This window comes from Pinus tabuliformis, chromosome 8 (genome assembly GCF_031772625.1).
Source record: "Pinus tabuliformis cultivar Carrire ecotype Pingquan chromosome 8, CPIR1, whole genome shotgun sequence".
In the NCBI taxonomy this organism is placed as follows: Eukaryota; Viridiplantae; Streptophyta; class Pinopsida; order Pinales; family Pinaceae; genus Pinus; species Pinus tabuliformis.
In genome coordinates, this window is record NC_142294.1 from 1,490,992,904 (window position 1) to 1,491,000,270 (window position 7,367).

The window sequence follows — 7,367 nt, forward strand, 5'->3', positions numbered from 1 at the left end:
TGGATGTCAAATGCTTACCCAATCCTCCATTCTATCTTCCTAGATGAAGACAAGGATGATGTGTCTCTCTCTCCCTCTCAATTAGGGAGGATATGCCCATTCCATTGAAGGAATGTACCCATTCCTATAAAGGCAATGTACCCAAGCTCCCTCTTAATCAAGGACTTGACCAGGGACTTGCTTCCAGTAGCTCTTTAGGTGGAGATCATGGGACAAACAACTGCTTGAAGATATCCTCCTTTTTATGTCATGAACTTATTTTTCTTTATTCAGGAGTCTTGATCTTTTTGGGACTTCTTCGTAGGGCATCGATCATTCATCACTTTCATTCATGAATCATGTCAATCACGTCATCCTTTATTTTATTGGAATGTGATCCATTAGTCCATATCTATCCTTTCCTTCATACCTTGCCACCTTCTTTGCATCATTTTTCCTTGAAGATATTTCATCCTATCACATGAGTGTCAGTTGTAGATGACATCTAAAACTCTTCCTTTGGTAGCCCTTCATTAGCCCATCCAGATATTATTCAAAATAGAAAATGAATCATTAAATCAAAAATACCTTTGTGATGGTATTTCATCATGACATCTCCTTGTTTACATCAGTATCATGCATATATATTGAAATATCTCCAAAAATATATTAAATGTCAAGGGTCATCTTCCTTTCCAAACTTCTTTGAATTATTCATACCTTTTCCATGGAGATGTCATAGTCAAATATTCTAGTCCTTGGATGTTGATTTCCTTCTCCATAGTTGCATTATTCATGATCTCTTCCTTTCTTTATTCACACATTTCCTCCCAGGAATTTCCAATCATAGTTCCTTCGACTTTTTCAGCCACCTCATATTTCATATGAGGACATATTGTGTTGATTTCATCTAGTCAATGTGTGAACCATGCCTTCATGCATCCTTTTAGAGGAGGAGATACTTTCTTTTGATCATTCTCTTGAGGTAGATAACTCATTCATGATATCTGCAACAATATGACATGATTCTACTTTATCAAGTACAAGGATACATACCTCATCTCTTCCTTTTGGTCATCTAGACTTCCTTTGACAACTTCCTTGATTGAAAGACTTCAATTCCTTGACCCAATTCAATTCATTTGACATCATACCGTCATCCCATGAATCCCATACAAGTTGGAATTCCTAGCAAGCCTCTTGCTTCTTTGAGAAGGTGAACCTTCCAATGAAGATTCCAACAGAGGATCTTGATCATCCTCATCCTGTAAATGCTCCTTTTGAATGGTGTATAATGAGTTCTATACTAGATGACTTTCTTTTTTTCCATAAGTACTACTTATGCTTCTGATGAGGTTACCAAGAGCTACATCCTTCTATAGGTGACAGCCATAGACTTCTATTTCAGCTATCTTTCATACTTCTTTATGATGATGTCATGATCTCTTGCTTTCAATCATATGCTTCTATGATGCCATCTCCTAATATGATGCATCTTATCATGTTTCTAAAGATTCCTACCTTGATAGTTATACTTTACAACAAAAAATTGAACAGAAACTTGAAAAGAACTAGGTGAGGAAGACTATCTCAATCATACTAGAGATCTTTTACTTCCTTCTTCTTGAATTTCTTCTTTTCAACTTCTTCCACTTCTTCAGTGATATGGGCTTCTTCCCTTCCTCTTTTTTTGTTTTCCTTATTAAGATTTGGAAAACATCTCTTGTAGTGCCCATATTCATGACAACCATAGCATTGAACCTTTGACATGTTCTTCTTCTTTTTCTGAGGACCAAGCTTCCAAAACTTCCCGTTTCTTCTAGCCTTGGCAACAAATGCTTGATATTTATTTCTTGATCCTACATCGATTTTTTCCTTCAGCCTCGTTTCTTCGATTTCGCACAATGACCTTAGTTCATTGAATGGAGTATCTTCCTTCTTCCCATAGATGCTTGATGTGAAGTTGCACCATTCCTCTGGTAGTGCATTGAGAACTATGGTATCCCTTGTCAGACATTATTTCTCCCAACTCTTAGAGTTGGTGTCTTATTTCTGACACCCTCGTATAGTATGAGGCTATTCCTTATTCTTTTCACATGTTCATCTTGTAAAGTTTGAGCTTCTTCTTTCAGCGGTTCGAAAATTAAACCCTTAAGATGACCAACAACTTCATTTTTTATGAGGATCAAATCCTCTTCTTCCATGCAAGAAAGTTTGACCACCCAACCAATTTTGTTTCTCTCCTTGCAATATGAAGTCATTTTGACATATTCAAATAGATATAAAAATACTTACTTGTCAAGTGAAGATACTCCTAGATCTTGAAATCTTTAACTTGATGCCTTCTTGATTTTGATGATGATTTTGATAATAGATCATGTATTCTTGGTCAAGATGTCTTTCTTCAAAAGTGATCCTTTCATTAAAGGGAGATCACATTGATTCCTTGATGATGATGACAATGTTTTTTCTTGCTTTTCTTCCTTTAAGACAATGTTAGTTAAACTTGCTTCACAACCTAAAATTTCAACCCTTCTTCAAAATTTCGGCTTGAGGTAGCAGTTCTGTAATTTCGGCCTCTTTTACAATAACCCTAGTTCACGCGTGTGGCTAGAAGATGGAAAATTTTGCCTCCTTCCTACTTTGCTTGAATTGACTTATTTTTCTTGTTATTTCAACTTGCAAAGGATACCTTTCTTGGCACAAAACTTGATCCTTGATGGTGGCTAGAATTTGATACTTGCTACTATAGAAGGATGTCTTCACATGTGTGGAGAATATAGCCTAGAAAAACAGACCCAAAAGTGCTTCACTCTTCCTTCCTTGTGATAATTATTGTAGAATGTGTAAGATTCCCAAGAAATCTTCAAGTATGGAACCCTTCTTTGGATGAGCCAGGGCTTTGAGGTCTTCTTTGGCGCTCTTAATTATTCCCTTTCAATATGATGAGAGGGTTAGTCCTTCTTGATGATTAACACTCTTGATGTTTCCAAGATGATATCTTTATACTTTGGCCCTAGAGTATCCTTCTTCATGTTTCCCTTCCTTGATGAAGTCACATTTTCTCTAATACCATGTTGAGAAATCTAGGGGGAAACAAGTGTAAGTGATTTCTCTTACTTTGATAACTGCTTGTGATGTATTTTTACGTTACTTGATTAACTTCCTATTTCATTTATTATTAATGTTCTTTATCATCAAACAACTACCAAATCATAAAGAACAATGAGACAATAAGACACAAGATATAGGTTATCAGTTAGGGCCAAAACCTCTCCAACTGAGAGGAAAACCCATCATAATCCTTCTCTTCTTATAGAACTTCAATTGACGAATTCCATGACCTATGACCCTTGACCAAGACCCTTTAAGACCAAGTCATCCTTCCTTCTTGATGAGCTTTCCTTACACAACTTCCAACAACAAACTTCGACCTTCTAGCAACTTCAATCCCAACAACAATTTATGCAACTTTGAACTAACAGGTTCAACAACTTTGACCTAGCATCTTCATAGCTTCAATCTAGACGCATCTTCATAGCTTTGACCTTGCAGCTTCAAATATTCGACATGGAAGCTTTACAACTTCGATCTTGTAGCTTCACAACTTCGACCTTGATGTAACTTCGACCTAGCAACTTCACAACTTCGGTCTAGAGGCAAATTCAAAAAAATTTCTAGCTCAGAAACTGTAGAAACCCTAATGAAAGAGAGAGAGAGAGAGAGAGAGAGAGAGAAACAAGCCCAAAAACTTTGATCTTGATCTTCCTCTTCTTCTTATTCATCCTTTTCCAGCTTCTATCTTGAGGAGATTGAAGTTGCTTGAGTGATTGTGCAAATGAGGTCGAATTCCTTATTATTTATAGGCTTGTGAGGGGTACGAATTGCTATCTTGAGGCTAAATTGTCCCTTCATGTAGGCCGACTTGATATTTGTGCCATGATGAGGTCTTGGAGGGTCTTTTGACTCTATTTTGACTCAATGTTTTTTTCTTTACAATATGTAACATGCCCAAATGGGTCTTCAAAACATGACAATGACTCAATTGAATTTATGATAAACCTAGAAGCACTCAATGGGTGCTTTACCTAAAAAAAAATTTCCCTTGTGCATGAAACCCATGCCTCGAAAACAAAAATAATAATTTTATTTTTCTCTTTTCATTAAATACATAAAATCATGATTACATATGCCATTATGAAGACTGAACCTAGTTACATATTTCAACACCTAGTTACTAGTATGGAGAGTTTATCAACACCTACAGGTTTTGGTGTAACGACAAACCTATTCATGATATCAAAGCTGCAGGGATCTGGAGAATCTGCTTGAACATTATTTTTCAAGATTGAAGATCAAGAATTGGAATTGTTCGGAGATTTTATTTGCAAATCAAAATATTGGAGAACTATCGCAATTATAGCTACAACTACAAGGTGAAAGAACAGAGTTCCCATATTCATCTATTCTTACTCTGTATAACTACTTCCAATGGAAGCCAAATATTTTGCTTCACCTCAGAGGCAAAGGCTTGTATCAGATAGTTATGAATATGGAAGTTGAACCTAATTCTGCCATTGAAAAATCCAAATACTTCAACAGGATGGACGAGGCTTTTGGTCTTCTATTGTTGACCATATCTCCAGCATTGTGTTTCCATGTGGACACATGCACCACTTTGAATGAAGTTTGGACAACCTTGGAGAATTTATTTGGAAAGCAGGATGAGATGTGGGCTCATATTCTCGAAAATGAGCTAAATTCCTTAGATCCAAATAGCTTTGAGAACATTCAAGATTTCTTTACGAAATTCAAATCATTGCTTCTACAATTACAAGATTGCGGGATCGATAAATCCAAATAGGAAGGTCAATTGATCCTTTCTATTTTGTCTAAATTAGGTCTTGAATATGCTATTTTTGTTTCTACATTTCATACAATTAGACTTGCAACTAGAGATAAATGGAAAATGCCCAAAATTGATGCATTTATTGAGTCTCTCATTCATGAGTAGGATAAGCTCATCAAGATGGGTTCATTAAATTCTTCAAATGCACATGCACTTGTCATGCATGAAAAATTAAAGTCTAGCTCGAAACCAAATTAGCGATCCAAAGGAAAAGGAAAGGAAAGAGATCCAAATCCAAGAAAGGGAGGAAATCCAAAACATCTAGATGACTCTTCTAGCTCCAAGGGTAAGAAGGGAAAGAAAGGAAACTCCAAGTGTCCTTATTGTAACAGAGGCTATCATCCTAAATCCTCTTACATGCAGAAGACTATTGATCTGATGGCAAGGACTCTTCAACAAAATAATCTTGGTCATCACATTCCAGAAAGTGCCTAGAAGACGACAGAGGATAAACCATCAGAAATAAGGGGTAAAAGGGTACAAATTACTTGATATCAACATTGAAGAGATATTTATTGAAAGGAGTGTAAATTTTGAAGAAGATGCTTTGCATGCACCACCAGATGAACTTGTTACAAAGTTTCCCTCACCACTAATTGATGAGTATGCAGATGATACTTCATATCAGAATTCTGATCTAGATGAGCCTTTGCCTACAACACCTGTTGGACCACTAGTTGTTGAACATCAAGATAATACTTCCTCATGTAGTTTGGAAGATTCTTGACCACCTTCAGCACAAAAATGGTGCAACATGAGTGATCTCTTAGATGATCTTGCCACTATACCTCAATTTGAGGAAGCTCCACAAGCACTCTTAGCTATGGAGTCATGCATGCCCATGCATACTTATATGATGCATGCATCTGATCCATAGACTTATGCAGAAGTAGTTGGGCATCTTGAATGGGAAGAGGCTATGGATGAGGAATACAACTCTCTCATTGAGAACTAGACTTGGGACCTGGTTCCGCTACCTTCCAATCGTAAACTTGTTAGGTGCAAGTGGGTTTACTAGACCAAGAAAGCAACAGATGGCCAAGTTAGTCGATATAAGGCACAATTGGTGGCAAAAGGTTTTCAACATGTACATGATTTTGACTATGATGAGACTTTTGCTCCAGTGAAAAAGAGGGATTCCATTTGGCTAGCTCTCTCATTTGCAGCAACAAGAGGATGGGAGGTGCACCGTATGGATGTGAATAATGCCTTTCTTCACGACGATCATGAGGAGGAAATATACATGGAGCAGCTGCAAGGGTACATGCAAAATTCTTCTCCAGTATGAAAACTAAAGAAGTCTCTATATGGCCTCAAGCAAGCACCTAGAGCATGGTATGAAAAGATGGATTCCAATTTGTCAGCTCAAAGTCTTGTACGCTGCAAATTGGATTCCAATGTTTATTTGTTAAAGAAAATTGACTCCTTGTTGATCATTGTACTCTACGTAGATGATCGTTTGATATTAGGTAGTTCGGTTTCTGCCATTGCTGAGATTAAAACTACATTGCATAAGTGATGTGCTATGAAAAATATGGGCTTGCAAAATTTTTTGTTTGGACTAGAGATCAGTCAAAGTGGTTTTGGGATTACCATTTCTCAACCAAAGTATGTTAGAGGTCTTTTGATATGATTTCGCATGAGTGACTGCAAACCAACAACCACACCTTTCTTATCAGGGATAAAGCTTGAGAATGATAAAGACACACCATTGCTTGATTGCACATTGTACCTTCAGCATGTGGGGAGTCTTGTTTATATCACTCATTCCCATCCTGCTATCTCATATGTCGTAGGAGCAGTCTCCATATACATGCAGGAGCCACATGAGTTACACTGGAAAGTGCATAGTTCGATATGTACAAGGGGCAATCACCTATGGGACTCATTATGAAAAAAATTGTTCTTTGGATCTCCTTGGGTTCACAAATACGGATTTGGTTGGCGACAAACTTGATCGCAAGTTCACCTCTGGTTATGTACATAGTTTGGGATCCGACCCAATTTGTTGGTCAAGCAAGAAGCAGGTTGCCATTGCTTTATCATTAGCAGAGGTCGAGTACAAAGGAGCAGTCAATGCCACTATTCAAGCCATTTGGCTACAACACTTTCTTTCTAAGCTCGGTATCAGGGTCTGTTGTCTAACTGTCATACAATGTGATAATCAGAGTACACTAAAGTTTTGCAGAGATCTAGTGCAGTGACAACAGACCAAACATATCGAGATCCACATGCACTTCATTAGAGAACTGATTCATGATGAGATCATCGATCTGCAGTACTATCCCAGTTCTGAGCAAACTGTTGACATCTTCACTAAGACATTCACTGAGCAGAAGTTTCAATTTCTGCAAGATCGTCTCGGGGTGAAGGACACAATTGCCTAGTAGTTGTCTTTTCTCTACTTTTTGCATTATATTTTGAGGGGGGGTTTCTTCCCACTAGGTTTTCCCTCTTTCCTCTTTTTCATGCATTGTAC